Below are 21,576 nucleotides of genomic sequence, written 5' to 3' on the forward strand. Positions count from 1 at the left end.
CTTCTTCAGTGATGCACAACTTAGCAGAGTAGTGCAGCTTTTCCTAGGCAATGATTGAGGCTGCTCAGTCAGGACGACGATGAGGAACAAAGCTGACAACTAGAAACTTGATTTTGTAGTTTATTATATATGGCAGTGGGATGCGGGTGGCGCTGTGGGTTAAACCACAGAGCCTAGGACTTGCCGATCAGAAGGTCGCTGGTTCGAATCCCCGCGACGGGGTGAGCTCTGGTTGCTCTGTCCCAGCTCCTGCCAACCTAGCAGTTCAAAAGCACTTCAAAGTACAAGTAGATAAATAGGTACCGCTCCGGCGGGAAGGTAAACAGTGTTTCCGTGCGCTGCTCTGGTTCGCCAGAAGCGGCTTAGTCATGCTGGCCACATGACCCGGAAGCTGTACGCTGGCTCCCTCGGCCAATAAAGCGAGATGAGTGCCGCAACCCCAGAGTTGGTCACGACTGGACCTAATGGTCAGGGTCCCTTTTCCTTTACTAGATACGGCAGTAAACTCACAAGCTATATACAAGTTACTATACACAGACACGAACTTCATCACTCTCCAAGCACTCCAGATTACTCCTTACTAGCCAAACAATGTCACAGGTCATGCTGCCTATAGGAGAGACCTCAGCCAATCACCGAGCTGTTACTAGGTCCTCTTATCTCCAGGCAAATTTCTCCCGTGCTCTGTCTCCCTAGCCCAGGCATCCCCAACCTTGGCCCTCCAGATGTTTTGGGGCTACAATTCCCATCATCCCTGACCACTGGTCCTGTTAGCTAGGGATGATGAGAGTTGTAGTCCCAAAACATCTGGAGGGCTGAGTTTGGGGATGCCTGCCCTAGCCTGTAGTCAAAACACTAATTGCTCACTTGACAAGCTGCATGTAGACTATGAACTCCAACAGAAAGTGTGTCATGTAGGGACTCGGAGTGGGAGGGGGTGCTTTGCGGTTGAGTTGCATTTCCTAAGAGGGGAGGCTTTAAGGCTTTCAAATGGTTCTGCACTACAGTACATGAAGATGGAAATAAGCGCAGAAGGCAATACTGTTTATTGCGTTCCTGGCTTGTTTGTGAGAAGCGGATGCCAAGATAATGGCAGTAGTAAAGGACACAGTCGTGTCAGAAGACTCAGCAGATGTAGGAGAAAGGGGCAATTTTCACTAGCCCAGGACATAAGGGTCAACAAAGAATGGTTGTTGGCTCTTGGGGAAATTCTGGAAATGGCAACAAATCAGTGCTTAAAAGTGGGGGCACCATTTTGGAGATAGGGTTTTGCCATTTCTGCCCCTCTGAATCCCATATTAGGATTTTTAGAAGGCACAGGGTTGGAGGCAAGCAATTTCTACTCAGGGTAGACAGTAGGTAGCCATTCTTATTAATTACAGTGGGTTTACTCTGAGTGTGCCTTGCATTGGACACAGCCCACATTTTCCAGCACTTACTGTATGTACTGGAAAAAATAAGCCCATTACCGCTGAGAGATGAATCTCTTCTGTACCAGGGAAAGTCATCCTTGACAGATTATAAAACACTTCCTTAAAAAGGAGATTGGCAGAGCCTGGTTGCCTTACAATAAAGTCACTCAGAAAGATGAGCATGTGCTAGAAGCAAAACTCATTTTGCATTCCTGCTTTCCAGAGAAGTGTCTTATGGTTTTAACAAAGACATTGAAAATTGCTAATTTTCTCGACTCATTTTCATTCATCAGAAATTCGTGACTGAAGTAAAAAAAAAAAAAAAAGATCCCTGCAGGCTTTTAAGTTTATTGTCACTTTGTTGTTGTTGTGTTTTGTGTTTTGTTTTGGTTTTGGTTTTTTGCTGTTGTGAGGTATTCAGCTCTAATTTATCAATTTAAGGTATAATGTAGCTACAGTATTATACAACTTGAACAGCATTTTTTGCTTAACTAATACAAGGTTTTTAATTATAGGTTATGTCTAAGCCCAATTGATGTTAGAAGTGTTAAAGGGTTTGTCCTTCTGGATCTTGAACGTTTTTGTGATAGGGCTCAAATTTAATCTTACTGTGTATATTTAATCTTACATGTAAATTTAATCTCATATGGGTATGTATGTACATATACAGAAACATATCTCTATTTAAACTTAAAGAGAATAAAAAGCTTTAATGTGTCTGTGAAACTGTACAAATGGACACACTTTGGAATGAAACTTATTGGTGATTGTGGAAAGGGAACTTCAGTTTACATTTAAAGGTGAACCTACCTAATTCACACTTTCTGAAGCAATACAAGGGCCGGAACATAGTCAGCCTTTGAAATTCTCACATTTGCAATGCAGTTCTCCAGCCAAGTAATGTGTAAAGAAGCAAAGCGCCAAAAATGTGTGGATGCAGCAACTTGCACCATCAGCGGGGGCCAAGCTCAGGAGAGGTGCTGCAACTAAGTTCTGGAGTGTTCAGCTGAAAAAAAGCTCTCGTTGTATCTAGTGGATATTGGATATTTAGTGGTTTATAGAAAAAGTGTCTGGAGGGAGGAAAGAACAGACATGGATAAAAGGGATGTTAAAATAGGATAAGGAAGAATCCAGTAGCATAAGATATGGATGAGATGTGTGTACATGAGAGAGAGATCCCAGGATGGAGAAAAGAGGTTGTTCTATCGCGAAATCTTGGACTGACTCTTTTTAGAGAAGCGGAAGGGAATGTGTTAGAGCTGCATTATCATAGCAGAAAAGGCTCACCATGTGCAGCCATAGTTATTTCAAAAGGACACTGCATGTAATGATTGGTTCTGCACAAATCTGTCATGAATAGCCTGCTTAATTGATACATTAGGTGTTATATCAACCGCCCAGAAGGATTTGAGTTGCTACCCAGGCACACAAAAGGATAAAGCGCAGGGAAGCTTAACCTGCTTGCGTTCCTGGAATGAAAGTGTCTTAGGAAGGATTCCCTTCGCATTAAGCTTTCATGAACCCTTCTGCAAGCTGAGCCCTGGAAGAGAAGATGCTCTCAAGGTCTCTCTGCACTTTCAGGGAAGCTAACAAACATGGATAACTAACATGCCAAGGAGAGATTTTGCATAGGCAGGGCCCTGTCAAATGGGTGGTCCTCCAGCTCTTCTCTGAGGCCCATTGCTCTGAGAGGTTTGTACCACATATCTCACTGAATGTATAATCACAGACGTGTAGGAAAAGGAGCAAGTAGGAGATCAAAGTAGGTCAATGAAGACCTTTGTGAGCATATCCAATGCTGGAACCCAGATAGTTCCTTTTCTAAACCATAGCTACCAGAAGATGTAGCGAAGGTCATCAACTTGGATTTAAAATAGCTTTAGACAACTTCGTAGAGGATAAGTCTATCAATGGCAATCAGCTGTGAGGATCATGTTCTACCTCCACTATCAGATGCAGCATGCCTCTAGATACCAATTTTGGGGAATCACAAGCAGGGAGAGTGCTGCTATATTCAGGACCTGTTTCTGGGCTTCCCATGGGCATCTGGTTGGCCACTGTGAGAAGATGATTCTGGACTAAATGGGCCTTTGGTCTGATCCTGTTGCAGATATTAATATTGTGTAGTTTGAAGCAACTAGAAGTATAGGAACTGACTCATTTTGGAAGATAGCATTGCCTAGACCCATAAAAATATTATTCAAACTTTTACTCACAGAACTCTTTAAAAACAGTACATAAGCATCAAAGATATACCCAAAATATCCGTACAATGTATTGTGCTGTCCAGAACAAACTCAGTGTCTTGGAAATAAAAGATAACTTCAAAAATCAAAATGCCCTTTCAAGATGGCAAATTTGCAGCTCAGTACCTTTGTCACCTGATCTAAGGTTACAACACTCATATGTTAGCTAGCAGAAAATTAGTTAAATTATCAACCCAGCAAGAACTCAGAGACCACTTAGAAAAACTACTGCTGGGAAAACTACAGTGTTAGCAATACACATTTAGCCGTTTTCCATTTTAAACCTTCATTAATATACAGGCATTTTCATTTCTGTGTCGATTAAACCAATTATACTTAACAGATCCTGCAGGGCTCTTCTTAGGTCTTTATAACTAAACAGAGATTTCCCATGTTTGCTAGTTGGACAGTTCACATGCGGAAGGAGTCACTTCTAGGCTTGAATCTAGGAAGGGATCTCAGGTGGAGGCTAAAAAATGGATTCATTTTTTTAAAAAATATTTATTTTTTTGGCCACAATTGAAGGTGAACATTCCTATTCCGGTCTTTCCAAATTTATACCCAAACCAAAACACAATCATTTTTGCTTGGAAACTTCTATTCCACTGTCTTCACATTGCATTTTTTACAGTTTCCCACTGTATAAAGAAATGGCTCTCAGTGCCAGGAAGCCCATTAAAGCCGGGTGGTGGTGGGAGTGGGGCATGCCTGATCTCAGAGAGTCCTGATAAAAGATGAAATTGTTTTCCCCAAAACAAGTCAAGAGTATGAGATTTCTCACTCTGAAAGTTGTGCCGTATTAAATGGCCTTAAAGATTAAAGGCATTCTGAGATCAAAGAAAGAGAACACGATAGAGATCTTTCTTTATATATTTATTATATATATAAGAAAAGACAGACATTGATTTGTTGGCTGCCAGGGTCTCACTGCGAATACTCAATCCTCCTTCTATTCATTCTACCTCCCAGGAACTGGTATCAATTTAAGCCTATCTGGTAGGATATCACTATCGTGTTGTTGCTTCTGTTTTAGCAGTTAAAAGGACACAATACATTATTGAGTAGGCTTCGAGAGTGCAAGTCAAGATTCTTTTAAAATGTTAATGTGGTCCATACCAACAGATTTGCGAAGGTTATAAAAAAATGGAAGGATATAGGAGGCTAACGCTTGGGTTTATTTCTCATTTTGCTATTCTGAAAGCTTTTTGGCTTGGTTTTGCTTTTCTTCTGTGCTAGATATTTGTCATTTTTAGACTATGCACAGACCAAGAACACCATGAGGACCGTGGAGTGGTTCCATTTAATTGTTCCTTTAAACAATTCATTGATTGAAAAACAAAGCTTAAACAAATTGATCAATAAAATGACCGTATATTTCCGTGTATAACATGCGCCCGTGTATAAGATGACCCCTGTTTTTTGGGACACCAAATTAAGGAAATGTGGGGGAGGAGATTGCCCTGGATTGTTGTGCTTCGGGGGGGGGGGTTGCCGAAAAGCACTCACCCGCCTGACGGACAATGCCAATCTCACGCCTCGCCGAAGCCACCTATTGTCTGCATGCTTGCTGCCAGCAGCCGCCAATTGCCCACCCAATTGCCACAACAGCAGCCAATCATCAGCAGGCCTTGCCACAGCCACCAATCACCTGCTGACAATCTTTTGCTCACAGCTGTCACCAATCGCCTGTCCCCCTCTGCATTATCTGTGTGTGACAGCATTAAGAAACATAGTCTTATACACGGAAAAATACGGTATGCTTCTAAGTTCACAGCCTTGGCTGAATTGACTGCCTAAGCCTAGCAGAGGGGGAAAGAAAACATTTTTCATCTGAGTTTGAGTTTTTGCTGAGTTGGCAGGTCGCATAACCTAGCTGAACTGGCTAAGGATCCACCCTAAATCCCTCTTCTGGTCCCACCCCCCACCACACCCATTTTTAAGGTCTTACTCTAGTTTAAGATTCAAAGGGCTTGGATCAGCTAGCTGACCCCAGCAGAGCCAGGATTCGGAACAACATATTTCTGATCGAGCCAGGATCTCCTGGTTTAGGCGAAATCCCACTGCCTCCTAACCCAACTCATTGCGTCACATCTAGCCTTAGGGTTGCAGCCTTTTATTAAATAAACTCTCATGTTGGTTTATTTATTTATTTAAAAATTAAGCCTCGGGGGAGGGGGTGTAGCCCCAAATGCGTGCATCTGTAACTGGGATTCCATCACTGACTCTGTGAAACAGTGCTGTTAGTGGCCCAATATATCTGGGTAACTTGTTACCAAATATATCAGATCAAAAATATTCTGCAGAACATGACCCACTTAACTAAACCATTGGAATTTTAGAAGTTTCTAGGTATCTGCTGTGGTCATGTGTCTACACTACTTCCCCTTTTTTCAGATTACATCAAATTATCTGCCTGGATCAAGACAGCAGGGATCAATATTTTACATGCAAGATGCATCAGTTTTAATCCCTGGCCTCTCCAGGTAACGGGATAAGGTAGCACATGGTTTGAAAGATGTATAACCCCAGAGAGAGAGAGACTCTCAGTCAGAGCAGACAATGCCTGGGCTAAATCACCATAGAGCTGGTATAAGGCTTTGCTTCTACATCGTGCAAATTAAGTATGCCAGTTCAGTGGTTTTCTCGGCAAGAAGATCTGGAAGGCTATGACAGGCAAGCTTTCCTAAAAGACAGCTTGTCCGCCCACTACTGATTTTACTGCAGCTTCCAAAACTTACTGTGATGTGCAGACACAGGATAGTGTTGGGTATATAGCAGAGTTAGCAGGTGCAATGGCAAGGAACACCCGGCCTGGCCAGGGACCCATGTCAGCTGAGCAGTGGCATCCACTGCAACACAACAGCCTAGAGCAACATCGCACCCACCAGGCCCACCTCTACCTCTGCACATTCCCACTGAAGTATGAATGGAGCCTATGGACATATGGTCTCTCTCTCTCTCCCTGTATGATTGGGGTCCTCTGTCTGAATGCCCAGAGGCTGCAAGCAGGGGCAGAGGTCCTCTGTGACTGCAGTGAATGGGACTATGTCGCGAGAAAAGCCTACAGGGAATCTGTGGAAAATGTTCAGGGGTTCCTTGGGAGATCAGACCGTGTGGAAAAGCAGAAAGCTTGAAAGCCAATGCCTCCCTTTAAAGTTTCAATGCCTCGTCTGGCTGCAATCCAGAAATCTGCTACTCAAGCCATGCCAAAGCTCTCTTTGAGATCTTTTCTCAGTGCAACAAACTGCTTTTGAAACAATCCTCCGTTTCAACTGTTGCTTGCCGACATATAGCATATAAGCTTGGGAGCTGCTTTTCAGGACACTCACATCCAAGACCAAAGGTTTTCTATAGTGTTTTTTTTGGATCCTTGCATGATATTCAGTGTGGTCTGCCTCAGGCACCCCCTAACACAGCCCTCCAGATGTTTTGGGACTACAACTCCCATCATCCCTAGCTAACAGGACCAGTGGTCAGGGATGATGGGAATTGTAGTCCCAAAACATCTGGAGAGCCAAAGTTGGGGATGCCTGGTCTACCTGCTTGTGCTATGGAATTCCACTTGTGCAACAGGACTTCCGGTTCCTCTTCTCCTTCCTGCAGCTCACTGCGTGCCCCAAAAATCTGAATCAGTCCCCCCAACCCCCCTCTGAAGCATATTATGACTGCTTCAGTAGAGAAGGAGAAGAAGGCTCTCTCTGCATGAGAAGACACTTGCTTACACTATCCTGGAATTCACCCCATATTTCCAAGCTAGAAATGCTGAAAAGAGCTTGGAATTATTTGATGGCCATTGCTAAAGTGGCAGAATGTCAGTAAGAAGAAGAAGAGTTTGGATTTGATATCCCGCTTTATCACTCCCCTTCAGGAGTCTCAAAGCAGCTAACATTCTCCTTTCCCTTCCTCCCCCACAACAAACACTCTGTGAGGTGAGTGGGGCTGAGAGACTTCAGAGAAGTGTGACTAGCCCAAGGTCACCCAGCAGCTGCATGTGGAGAAGCGGGGACGCGAACCCAGTTCACCAGATTACAAGTCCACCGCTCTTAACCACTACACCATGCTGGGTCAGACCTGGTAGCTACGTCAGACTTTGAGAAAGTGGCTCTGAACTCAAGGAAGTTTAAAGCAAGGCTGGTGGGGTGTGTGGCCTGAAGGGAGAGGATGTAGCTAGAGGTGTGTGGCCTGGGAACAGACCCAAGGGGCAGATTGAGAGTTCCATAAAGTAACATTTGACCCCTGGGACTGAGGCATTATCTCTCCCCTTCGTGGTTTTTCTAAAAGGCAGTTTTGGAAGGGAAAACATGGGGTGGCCTTTGCTTGTGCTTTGTGGGGGTTCAGACAACACCTGATCCTGCTGACACAGAGGTCTTCCAGTGCAACCATTTCTGCTTTGGCCCTGATGATCAAGAGAGAGGGTAACAGGTGTTATATATTCAGTGGTCTGTGTTTGCCTGAGCTTGAGTCTGGACTATGGATTCTGAGCTCCTGTGTTCTGATTCGATACATGATGTCCAATCACAGAACATTTCAGGATTTGGGCCTCTGCCATTGGCCCTTGAAATCTGAGTCGTGATTCGCAGCTTGGAAGTTTAGACAGCCAATCACGTTGGGAGTGGGAGTGGCCCAGGTTTTCAGGAATGTATATAAGCAAATGCTTTGCCCCTGTTTCCCAGCTATGTAGTTCAATAAAGGTTCTTTCTGTTATCGCTGTGTCTTGCCTCGTGGCAATCCACTTACACTTCACCTATACTTTCTTTGCAAAGACCCTAATAATAGAGAAAGGGGTTGTTGTTGTTTTGTTCTTCTTAAAATGTGCTTTCAAATGAGATGCCTGTATGCCAAAATGCTTTAAGGTGGTTGGGCATACAAGCAAGTAATCTGAGCTCCTGCTTATAAAAGCATATTTTTCCATAGTCTTTCTGACTGGCCAGCTGGCTGTGGTGATAAGCATGAAAATAAGAGGCCGGTGCCAGATAAAATCTCAAAGCGGAGCTTCAGCTCTTCAGTGGATGGGGTGTTGTTACTTTGAGAGGTCCATGACCCTCACCTAGGCAAGCTTGGGAAGACTCTGCAAAAATAAATAATTGCACGCACATTGGCTTGATCTGCAAAATTTATTCAGGCTTGCAGGATTTCACTTTGCTTGGCAGAGAATTGAGGTCACTGTAGTGCAGAACGTTATTTTCTCCTCTGGGTTGGAGATTTGGATATTCGGCCTGATGTCCCAGAAAATTTCTAAGCCAGGCCTGCAAACCTTGTGAGCCAACAAGTCAAAGGCAGCTTTCCCTGCCTTGGAGAATGTGGCAGCTAGACTGGTGACTGGGAGTGGCAGCCGGGACCACATAACACCGGTCCTGAGCAATCTACATTGGCTCCCAGTTTCCGAGCACAATTCAAAGTATTGGTGCTGACTTTTAAAGCCCTAAACGGCCTTGGTCCTGTATACTGAAGGAGCGTCTCCACTCCCATTGTTCAGCCCGGACACTGAGATCCAGCACCGAGGGCCTTCTGGCAGTTCCCTCATTGCGAGAAGTGAGGTTACAACCAGACAGAGGGCCTTCTCAGTAGTGGCGCCCGCCCTGTGGAACTCCCTCCCTTCAGATGTGAAGGAAATAAGCAGCTATCTTCTTTTTAAAAGACATCTGAAGGCAGCCCTGTTTAGGGAAGTTTTTAATATTCAATGCTGTATTGTTTTTAACACTTGATTGGAAGCCGCCCAGAGTGGCTGGGGAAACTCAGCCAGATGGGCGGGGTATAAATAATAAATTATTATTATTATTATTATTATTATTATTATTATTATTATTATTATTGGAGGTGGTTATCATCATCGTCATTTTTTATCATTATTATTACATATACATCCCATGTTTCCTCCAAGGAGCTCAAGATGGTATATGTGGTTCTCTCCCCATTTTATCTTTACAACAGCCTGGTGAGGTAGTTTTGGCTGAGAGCCAGTGACTGGCCCCTGGTCACCTCAGTGAGCTGTGTGGCTGAATTGTGATTTGAACTGTGGATCGCCCAGGTCTGAGCCCAACACTCTAAGCACTACAACACACTGGTTCTCCTTCAGTTAGCAAGGCGTTTAGGGCAGTGAAAAGGAAAGCCCAAAGTGAACAGCTTACTACAGCAAAGAGTGAACTGAAGGCTTTCATTCTCTCAGGACCAGATCCTTCCTTTCAGGGTGTGCCCCCTTGCTGGAGGAATGGAAGGTCTTAAAGGGACTGGGCTCCGAGTTTGAGCCTTAGCATTTTTTCTTCTGTTCCCTTCAGTAGGACTGGCAGATTGACAGGGGGTGAATATCTCCAGAGTTGGTTCCTCAGAAGATGCACATTCTATGGCTATGGACACCATAGGTCTGGATTCATCACAGTCTTAGGCACAGCTCAGCAGGCTCAGATCCACTGAGCTTAGGCCCGGCCATGATGCTAGGGCTAGGGTTGTTGGGTGCTGCTAGACTGGAGAATCAATTGGGCTGCTGGATCTAGCTAGATCTTGTTAGAGTTGGGAGTCCCTCTTCCATGTGACAGCTCTTGAGATATTTGAAGATGACTATCATATCTCCTCTTTTCCAGGCTAACCATACCCAGCTTCTTCAACCACTCCTTGTAAGGCTTGGGTGAGGAATCTGTGGTCCTTTGAAGGTTACTGGACTACAGTTCCCACCATCCCTTTCCACTGACCATACCAGATGGGGCTGATGGGAATTAGAGTCCAACAACATCTGGAGGGCTGAAAGCTGTCTACTTTGAGGGATTTGAGAACCTTATTTGTAAGAAAGCAAGGCTTTGGCCGTCCACAGTTTTGCATATAAGAGTGATTCAGCTGCCCAGCTTGTTTCCTTTAACCTAAGTGCTCCTTGCATTCTACTAATATTAAGTTAATTCAAAAGCAAATTCCAGTTTGACCATGTTCACATTTTTCTCATGCTTGCCTTATATTAACATTAAAGCACTCAAGACTGAGTAACATGAATATTTATGAGAATGCAAATCTTTAAAGTCAACTACTTGAATATTCATGTTCACCAAAAGCAAATTTGAGATCACACAATAGATGACAGAATATATGCCCCACCAAGTTATTGGACAGAAATGCCACCCACATAGCTTACAAAATTAACTTGTGAAGTATTTGCAACTAAATCATTTTCAATTAAACTCTTTACATTTTTCTTTCTGTATGCACATGAAATTATTTCAAGGAAATGCAACATTTTCCAATTATTTTTCCCCTCAATCACGTCAGGCAGTGCTTTTTTTCTTTAAAAAATGTTTAGGGTTTCTCTCATCAAGAAAACCACCATTTTACAGTTCAAATCGGGAAAAATAAATACAGTAAATGGACAAAAGTACCAAGATTCACAAAATATTTAGGGGTATGTGTGCCACTGCATCCCCCCCCCTCCCAGAAAAAAACAACCCACTGATGTCAGGCATACTAAAGATGTTAGATTGTGGAAGTTAGTTCTAAGGATTGAGACCTGTTATTAAGCCAACCTAGGTAGCCATAGAACAGCAATTTTTCCAAGGGAACCATGTTTGTCACAGTTGTTGGCGAGACAAGATTGCTCATTCTGAGCCGCAATGTGACTGAGATTCCCATTCAAGCTGTGGCTCAGTGGTAGGGCAGGGTTGATTCCCTGCATCTCCAAGAACAGCTCATAGAGACGACTGTCTGAAATTCTGGAGAGCTGCTACCAGCTTCTGAGCTAGCTGAGCCAATGGCCCACACTTCCTGTGTTGGGTGTCGCAGGCAGATGCATGCATGCATTGGGGATGAGTGCGTAGAAATATCTGAAACGTTGAAATTGAAAGGCAATTCTCTGCTTGCATTGGAACACCATGTGCGCATCTGCACAGGCAAGGAGCCATTTCATTTACCTTCTGAGTTGTAGCCTGGTGCAGAATTTTCAGCTGTTGAAGGACCCTTTTAATGTTTTAGATATGGAGATACGTCCTCTGGTTTAACTGCAGAATTATTAGGAAGGTGCAAAAGCGAATTTCTCTTAAGATCTAGCCGCAGGTCAATCAGTCATTTTATCTGTATGCTGCCTTTCCAAAGTTCAAACCAAGCTCTATAGGGTTGGTGTATTTCAAAAAGTCAAAACCCAGACACAAAGTTGTTGCAGGGGGGGGGGGGAATAACACTTATGATGTGAGCTACAATACACCTGGGTTTTCCTGGACATTTCTGCCAGTTTTAGGAAATTCTTCCCAGATGCCATTTATGATGGACGAATCCTGGCAATGCCCAGGAAATTATGGGTGTATGGCAACCCTACATAACTACAAACATTAAAAAAGTAAAGGTAAAGGGACCCCTGACCATTAGGTCCAGTCGTAGCCAACTCTGGGGTTGCGGCGCTCATCTCGCTTTATTGGCCAAGGGAGCTGGCGTACAGCTTCAGGGTCATGTGGCCAGCATGACTAAGCTGCTTCTGGTGAACCAGAGCAGCTCACGGAAATGCCGTTTACCTTCCTGCCAGAGTGGTACCTATTTATCTACTTGCACTTTGACGTGCTTTCGAACTGCTAGGTGAGCAGGAGCAAGGACCGAGCAATGGGAGCTCACCCCGCCGACCTTCTGATCAGCAAGTCCTAGGCTCTGTGGTTTAACCCACAGCGCCACCAGCGCCCCAACTACAAACATTACATAACAAAAATACTTATAAAGGAACCATAGGTGGAATCCTAAGTGTGATCATGGAATAGCGCCTGTAGCAAAGGTTCCCTGCGCATCTAAGAGCATGCAGTGCAGTTGGGTGAGACAAAGGGAAAAACAGACCCAGCAGATGTGGAAACTAGGAGCGGTGAGAGGAAAGTAGTGAGGTTTTTTAAAGGCTTCACAAAGTGGCCAAGGTGCTTCACACCAGACCTCTTCTTTGCAACCAGTGTGTTCCTAAAGGTTTTGAAAGTGTGCAACAGAAAGTAAGTTCAGGTGCTTGAGTACTATAGGGCAGATTTTGTATATACATTTTTCCTCATGTTCTGTGATTGGAGTTCCTGAGTGATGAATTACTTTTGCTCAGCGAGGAGAGCACTCTCAGATTGCCTTGTAACATCACATTAATATTCTGTGGCAGTAGCTTAATTAAATCCTCATTAAGCAGTACCATATTTCTTGCAAGTTCTGCAGCTTGGGCTGAAATTAATTGTGAGCTGTTATACAGAGGCACCAGCTGCTAGAAAAACGGAGTTCCTCGCACCCACCCAGTTGAATCCTGCAGGAATGTTTTCGATCAGGGTTGAGCAGAGGGTAAGCAAAGGTCCACTGGGCAGTTTCAGGTGAGCTGCCTAGTTTTGACTCCCTGTATTTTTGCAAAGAACACTGAACCAGACAGACCTGAATGTCTCTTTCTAGCACATCTGTGTTCTTAAGCAAATAATGTCTTTTGGGGAGTACTTAGCACAAATTAATTACATTTTTGTTATAGCAGCTGAGAAATCCTGACCATGTCCCCTTGCTTTGTAAATCTAAAATATACCAGCAGACCACAAGGATTCTATTATCGTCATCGTCATCATTGGCCATGCAAGAAATGAAACCAGCCCACCCCCAATTTACATGGTTTGCAAATATCAGGTTTTTAAAAGTCTCTTCTGCCTGGCCCACAACAAAGTGTTCTGCCAGTGTTCATAATAAAGCAATTATAACTAATAGAAGTGCCAACATATTTCAGAATTACTGGTTTAATCTAACTGTCTCATTAAGTTTCTGGCTCAAGGCCGCTTCACTCAAAACATCCTTTCTATATGAGTAGAGTGGGAAAACACTGTGACTATTATGATGGTGGTATGACAATTAGTGCATGGTGTCTAAAGGCTTGGTGCCATGCTAAGCCCTTCTGGAGATGAGCTGATGATTGAGCTAAGCCATAGTTTGAGAGCCAGTGTGCTGTAGTGGTTAAGAGTGGTAGACTCGTAATCTGGGGACCCGGGTTCGCGTCTCCGCTCCTCCACATGCAGCTGCTGGGTGACCTTGGGCTAGTCACACTTCTCTGAAGTCTCTCAGCCTCACTCACCTCACAGAGTGTTTGTTGTGAGGGAGGAAGGGAAAGAAGAATGATAGTCGCTTTGAGACTCCTTTGGGTAGTAATAAAGCGGGATTACCATAATAAAAGACAAAAGTGGAAAGGACCTAACAGAAGCAGAAGACATCAAGAAGAGGTGGCAAGAATACACAGAGGAATTATACCAGAAAGATATGCATGTCTCGTACGCCCCAGATAGTGTGGTTGCTGACCTTGAGCCAGACATACTGGTGAGTGAAGTCAAATGGGCCTTAGAAGGCATTGCTAATAACAAGGCCAGTGGAAGTGATGGTATTCCAGCTGAGGTATTTAAAATTTTAAACGATGGTGCTACACTCAATATGCCAGCAAATTTGGAAATTTTGAAAAATTTGGCAGTGAGAGATTTTACTTTCTTGGGCTCCATGATCACTGCAGATGGTGATAGCAGTCACGAAATTAAAAGATGCCTGCTCCTTGGGAGAAAGGCGATGGCAAACCTAGACAGCATATTAAAAAGCAGAGACATCACCTTGCCATCAAAGGTCCATATAGTTAAAGCCATGGTTTTCCCAGTAGTAATGTATGGAAGTGAGAGCTGGACCATAAAGAAGGCTGATCACCGAAGAATTGATGCTTTTGAATTATGGTGCTGGAGGAGACTCTTGAGAGTCCCATGGACTGCAAGAAGATCAAACGCATCCATTCTTAAGGAAATTAGCCCTGGGTGCTCACTGGAAGGACAGATCGTGAAGCTGAGGCTCCAATCCTTTGGCCACCTCATGAGAAGAGAAGACTCCCTGGAAAAGACCCTGATGTTGGGAAAGATGGAGGGCACAAGGAGAAGGGGACGACAGAGGACGAGATGGTTGGACAGTGTTCTTGAAGCGACAAACATGAGTCTGACCAAGCTGCGGGAGGCAGTGGAAGACAGGGGTGCCTGGCGTGCTCTGGTCCATGGGGTCACGAAGAGTCGGACACGACTAAACCACAAAGCGGGATATCAAATCCAAACTCTTCTTCTTCTTAGTGTGTCACATGAACCCGGGCTCATGATTTAGCTCTCTCCAGAGTCCAGACTCATCACAAGCTATAATCAAGGTGGGTCTTGTGGTTTGTCCAGGACAGCTAAGCCATGAGCCCAGGTTCAGACAACACACATAGTCAAACTGTGACTTAGCTCATGGTATAACTGCAGATCAGCCAGGCAGGAGCAAAGTGGGTACGATGTCCTTTGCTGGGGACTGTACACTTGTGCATTCATTCATCCTAAACTATGGTTTGGCTTAGTGTGACATACAAATAAGGATGGAAAAGAAATTTCAGGGCTGGATCTACACTGATCTGTAAAAATGCTGTAAAAAAGTAATATGCAATTTCCCATTGACAATGGGTTGCTGCTCTACAGCGCCCTCTGGTGTCACATTTTATAACACATTTTTTAATGTTATAACCAACCAGTGTAGATTCACCCCAGTTTTAAAGGTGAACTTTAAATTTATCCAGCTAAGCAATGTGTACATAAATGCACATAAATATATATAGTAAAAGGAAAGCATACAAAAATGTATTATTTTATGGGAAATTGCTTTGCAAAAATGTGTATACTTAGCAAAATTAGGTACAAAAAACATGTTAGAAGGCAAGTAGCTTTGCACTTTTTATGCAAAGTAGATTGAGGTGCAATATGATTACATCCATACAGTGTTCCCTACTTAAGTAGCTTATTCACATTTCTCATTATCTGTACCTAGAACCATAATAATAATAGGCTGTAAAGGAGACAAACTAAAATTAGAACAAAATCGGTAACAGTTTTTTAAAAAAAAAAACCAACAGATATATGTATCATTTGGGTGGTTCTTAACTCTGGTGAAAAAGAAAGATGTTTCTAATCAATAAATTATGACCTGGTTATACATTGGGCCCCAGTGAAACTACTGGAAAATCTAGTCTTTCTTCAATCAGATAAACAGGAAGATGAAAACTAATAGCAAGAATAAGATAAAAGAGAAATAAGAAGTGATGAGAAATAAGCAGGATGAGGTTGGGGTTGAACAAGGAGTCTGATTCGCAGGACACAGCAGTTGCTGTTTGGCTTTAATCAAAACACTCTAAAAGCTTATCCCAACACCGCTGTAGTGTTGTTTGGAATAATAAATATTTCGTGAAGAGAATTCCGTGGCAAGTGGTTTAATCCCACAGCATGCATGTTACTTCATTTATTTTACAGATTTATAATCTACTTCATGCCCTGAAGCCATCTAAGCAGTGCAAAAAACCCCAAACCTAACTAACTAACTAACACAATTTCTACAAGTATATACAATTAATATTCCATATAATGACTCGATCACACTTCAGGGAAAGACTTCTTGAACAAAAATGTCTGTTAAAATATTGAATATTGAAAGTTCAGTCCTTCTGGCTAGCTTTCAGCTGAAGTGTAGCTTATAAATAGACCCAGATGCCCAGTATCCTGATTATGGAACTGTATGTTTCAGGGCATCCTTTACATTCGTGCCACATTGGGCATTACCATTTTTGCTAGAACCACAAGTCATTTCCTGGCATCAGCTTGTAAATCCAACATTGGTATGCTGTGATATTTCTTGGGCTTTTCCAACATTACGATTTGACCCCCCTTGTGAACCCCACTAAATGAAAACTGGAACATTGGAAAAGGCTGTTAAATTGTATTCTCTGAAAGTAGAGTTTACCCTGTCCCACTTCCCTGTAAAAGAAGCCTTGCCCAGTCCTTTGAGCATTACATTGTGTGTTATGCATGCTGATCTTAAAATCTGCACGCCGCAGACCAAATTTGTATTTGTCAAGCTCATCCACCAAGTCCTCCGAGGTGCTGCATTTATGAAAAAACCAATCCCCCTGTTTCTCTAAGCAATGATGAGCTATTCATTATCAGAAACTGGCAAGTGTAAAATTAGTCATTTCAGAACAAAGCAGGTAAAAGGTACAGGAAGCCAACCTTAATGGAAAATATTTAGCACTAGAGAGCATTTGAAGCAAAAAAATAAAATACAGCTAACTCCATTCTTCCATGATTATTGATATGGGCATCATTAGTTTTTAACAGCAGCATCAAACAGATGATCAGTTGCGTTACATTTTCCAAACGTTGATGGACTAATCCTTTATTTTTGGTGATGGTCCTAGAAAGACTGGCTCAGTTCACACATAGTAGTTGAAACATGGGCCATGACTTGAGTTGGCACACTCCCTCCTTTCTTGCACAATCTTGATTTCTTTCCTCACTTTCTGATTTGCGCAAACCATGGTTTACCATTGCATCCAATTAAAGCCTGTGTGGCCACGGTTCCTTTACACAAATACAGCCTATAGGCATTCAGCAGACATGCTTCCAACATGTGAACATGATGGGGGTGGCAGTGGCTTGGGATGTAACAGTTAAGGCAGGGCAAGTGCATGCAACCCTGCTCTCTCTCCGTGAGATGTTAAAAGACTGAGTAGGGCTGCTGTTTCACATGCTACAAATCCAGTTTTGCAAACAAGGACACATCTGGCAGAGATCCTAAGCTAACCCCGGCTCTCTGACATGTGTTGCATTCAGTCATCATGTGTTTAGTGGTACATGAAAATATCTGAAGGGTACACCTTTAAAAAAGGGGGGGAATGTGAAGCATCCTCAAGGTTGTAATTATATGCATAGTTTGCTAAACCTCATTGATTTCAATAGGATATAAGCACCCTGACGGTGTAATGGGTTGCAGCCCAGTTCTTTGAAGAACTGAGGCCTGAGTTTCTCTGTGCATCATATGTGATTTGAATCAAAAAAGAAAAGATGTTGCAATTGGTTGCTGAGCTTTTGATGCAAGATTTGTAGAAGATGGGGATTTCGGTGTTTGTTTTAAAAGATTAATCATGCAAGGCTTCCTAAGTCTCAGGCTGCCCATAAATGAAGCTCTTGAAGACTGCGAAGAAACACTCATGCTCAAACATGCTGTGCCGTGTGCTCTCTTCCCCATTAGTGTCTAATCTTTGGAGCATCTAATTGTTGGAAGTCTAGAGATACTATAAAAACGTAAGAGTCCTGCCAAAGGCCTGTCTGTCCCATTGATCTGTCTCCAAAAGTGTCCATTCAGATGCCTCTGAGAGCCAATGTGGTGTAGTGGTTAAGAGCGGTAGTCTCGTAATCTGGGGAACCGGGTTCGCGTCTCCGCTCCTCCACACGCAGCTGCTGGGTGACCTTGGGCCAGTCACACTTCTCTGAAGTCTCTCGGCCTCACTCACCTCACAGAGTGTTTGTTGTGGGGGAGGAAGGGAAAGGAGAAAGTTAGCCGCTTTGAGACTCCTTAAAGGGAGTGAAAGGCAGGATATCAAATCCAAACTCTTCTTCTTCTGCCTCCTGGAAACTGAAAAGCACAGTCCACCTTTTGCCATTTAATTTTGTTGGGTCACCCAACAGAATTTCTATCTGTTAACTTTCTTCATTATTCTTCATTGTTATAATTTGACAGATTTCTATAATTCTTTTCATCAGGCTGAAAGGCTGACTGGGGCTGATGGGAATTGTAGTCCATAATACTGAGAGGGCACCAGCTTGGGGAAGGCTGATTCCCCAATTGGAAGGTGCTTCCGCTACTCTTTTTCTGCATATTTCCCAGTGCTTTAATATCCCTGATCTCCTCTATAAACATCCACTTAACTACTCTTCCTGGTCCATCTGTAAAACCAGTATCACAATAGCTCAGACTGGAAGAGTAGACCTTAGAAAAGGACAGTGGCTCATTTGAAATTTCTTTGTGTTATCCTGACTTATAGGGCTGATTCATTCAGTCCACTTTTCCTGTTTTAGCAGCTACGAAATGGACTCACAGCTGTTCCTAAGTGTCTAGAAAGACAACAGCCGTAGCACAGAGCTTCTTTTCCAGCTACTCTCCCCTGTGTACTAGTAAACCTGCTATAAGGGTTTATGGATGGCTGCAAGTTCATCATCATCATCGTCATCATCATCATCATTTATTGCAGTCAAAGACCAGCTCGAAAAGCACAACTGGGACAGCTTTCACAAGGGCTAAAAAGGGCTGCAAGTTCTCTTCCCCCACCTCACCCCCCCACCCAAAGCAAAGCCCCCTTGTGACCAAAGTAAAGGGGGGGTCTCATATCTTAAGATTGAGATAGCAGTGGAAGGTTTTGTAGTGTTCCGATCACAACCATCCAATGGACTGATTATTTAAGAACCTGATATCAGGCACTAACATGGGTATCATAACTCTTTTCAGGCAGTAGGTGAGACCTTGAAGAAAAAGTGGCTCTGGCTTCAGAAATGTGAGCTGACCTTTGCCTTGGTGGGTTTTGTCCTCCTGTGCAAGAAGTAAAAGGCACTGCATGTTTTGTTTTTACTTTCTCCAATGCATCCTTCCTAGCTGACAGAACTTGCTTCATCCCAACATTCAGCACGAAAGGACTAACTTTGCCAAAGTCGCATGATATTTACCGCTAGCCCCACATATCATGTAAGAGGATGCTGTCACACATTGATTGACTGAATCACAAATGGAATCATGCATACTTGGCCAGAGACCTTTTGTTATGCTTAGCAGCTAGAATGTGCTTCTCATCAGATTAAAAACACCACTATAATGCATTTTCTTTGCGGTTCTTCGGATATCAGTGGAGTGTAAAGGAACCAGCATGCTTATTAAATTGCCCGATATTTGGTATGAGCATGTCCTGTAGGGTAACCACACAAGCACTGAATGAATATGCTGAAATTTTTGCTTTGGTCGTAGATGTTTCCAGAAATCACATGGGTGCATTTTACAGATATGAGAAATAACATGTCTTATCTTGCTCTCTGTGGATTGAAAGAGTCCTGCATTGTAACCTAATAGGTAGATGCCAACAATGAAGTTTTAGATACAACAGGCCCCAATATCATTTTTTTAAAGCCCTCAATTAAGTTTGGTTCCCCTTCCCCAGTAATAAATAACTGTTTCCCTTGGAGAGAAAAAAGCCAACTGAAAAGATGAAATACTGGAAAATAAAAGTCTAAACTCTGCTCATCTGAAATCTGGTTATGCGGGTTTTATGTATAAAAATGTATATTACCCTTCTCCCCCACACAAACAAAGGAGAGTTGTTTTTCCACCATGCTTTCCCAATACAGTGGTACCTCCGTTTATGAACTTAATTCGTTCCGGAAGTCCGTTCTTACACCGAAAGCATTCTTAAACCGAGGCGTGCTTTCCCTAATGAGGCCTCCCGCTGCCAGTGCCCTTCCACCATTCAGCTTCTGTTCCTCTTCCGAACCAAAGTTTGCTAGCCAGACTACTTCCAGTTTTGCGTAGTTCGTTTCCCGAATTGTTCGTTAACAGGACTGTTCTTAGACCGAGGTACCACTGTACATTGTCCAATCCAGGTCTCCAGCCTTTGATTATGAACATCACTACCGGCTCCCATCTGCATTCTTTCTGCCAGGTTCCTTGCATGGAGGAGGTGGACCAAGGACGTTGTAATATCCCCAACATATTTAACCCCATGAGGCCCTTCCCACTCATTCTATCCTTTCACTAGCTGAGCCACAAAGAGACACAAAGCTGTGCAGCCATCTTGATGTCCAGTTCTGATGTATCATTAACTTTTCCACGCCTCTAGAATGAGCAGTGTGTGTGTGGTGTTCTGCCTTTCCACATCTACACGGTTTAGGTTTCTGATCAGAAGGGCTGTTTTGACATGTTCCGTTACCGCACCAATCTTAACCCTGAAGCCATTTAAAAACAACTGTGTTTAAAATACAGTGGTACCTCTAGTTACAAACTGAATTCGTTCCAGAGGTCTGTTCTTAACCTGAAACTGTTCTTAACTAGAGGCGTGCTTTCGCTAATGGGGCCTCTTGCTGCCGTTGCGCCGCCGGCACACGATTTCCATTCTCATCCTGGGGCAAAGTTCTCAACTCGAAGTAACTCTTCCAAGCTAGTGGAGTTTGTAACCTGAAACATTTGTAAGCTGAGGCATTTGTAACTCGAGGTACCACTGTGTTCTCTTTTTTTCCTGGTAATGTGAAAGGCAAACATAGAAGGTGCTTTAAAAGGTGGGAGGGGATGCAGGCAGCCCATCTGAGCAGAAGAGGGGAGAGGTCAAAGTGCAAGTCAATCCAAAATTTGACTACATGCATCATTCAAGCTACAAAACAAGAGTTCACACCAAGGAACCCATTTTTATTCAATCTGTTTAATTTGCCGTCACCTAAGATCACACTGGTGAGATCCAATGCAACTTTGAAACCTTGGATGATAGCCCAGAATGCCTTGAGCTGGAAGAGATATACCTTAATGCAGAGGATGACTCAGCCATGGTAGGAGGTGCTTGAAGAAGCCATTTTGTCCATCACACAGTCTCCCCAGAGGACCAGGCTGAGGTGGAGCCAGTCTTGGCACTGATGTGATTCTATGAAAAGTATATTTTTTTTCAGGAGAACACCAAATTATATCATCAAATTATTTGGGGATGGGGGGTTGGTTAATATATGCTAAACTGGCAGGTTCTCAGTGCTATAGATACACATTTTAAGGTACACACAAAAAAGGTTGGGTGTTTTTTTCCAGAATGCTATATCAAAACTGACTCAAAACTGATAATACTGCTTTTTAAAAAGATGCTTCATTGCTCAGATGCTTCTCTGTGAATGTGTATGAATGGCATTATGTCAACTCTGCCATGTTTATGTCACTGAATTTACCATATTCTTCTTGAGCGTTTAAAGAGAAATTATACATCCTTTGAAAGAAGTGCTTTGTTTGTTTTTCAATTGACATTCATGGTGTGAATGGTTTCAGTCTCCACTTGCATTGGGGTGTTAAAACCAATGGGAGTTACGACAAGCTTTTTTTACTTCTGAGAATTTAGGATCTCTTCTTGACCA

The 21,576-nt window shown here is 43.2% G+C and overlaps 1 protein-coding gene and 1 long non-coding RNA gene across 8 annotated transcripts in view; one reads left to right on the plus strand and one right to left on the minus strand.

Moving 5' to 3' along the window:
• The window catches only part of LOC309370033, a 248,467-nt gene that overhangs the window by 219,146 nt on the left and 7,745 nt on the right, over window positions 1–21,576 (minus strand). The window lies entirely within an intron of this gene.
• The window catches only part of PEX5L (peroxisomal biogenesis factor 5 like), a 169,523-nt gene that overhangs the window by 91,250 nt on the left and 56,697 nt on the right, over window positions 1–21,576 (plus strand). Inside the window, exon 1 of one of the 7 annotated variants that reach the window (XM_081911021.1) lies at window positions 18,942–19,000. The exons of 5 other annotated variants lie outside the window; for them this stretch is intronic. The gene's annotated coding sequence lies outside the window, so the exon portion shown is untranslated. Of the gene's footprint in view, window positions 1–18,941; window positions 19,001–21,576 lie in introns of those variants that run through there. One more of the 7 variants, XM_081911026.1, reaches the window with a different exon arrangement.

The sequence above is a fragment of the Podarcis melisellensis genome, assembly GCF_964234715.1.
Source record: "Podarcis melisellensis genome assembly, chromosome: 5".
NCBI classification, from domain to species: Eukaryota; Metazoa; Chordata; class Lepidosauria; order Squamata; family Lacertidae; genus Podarcis; species Podarcis melisellensis.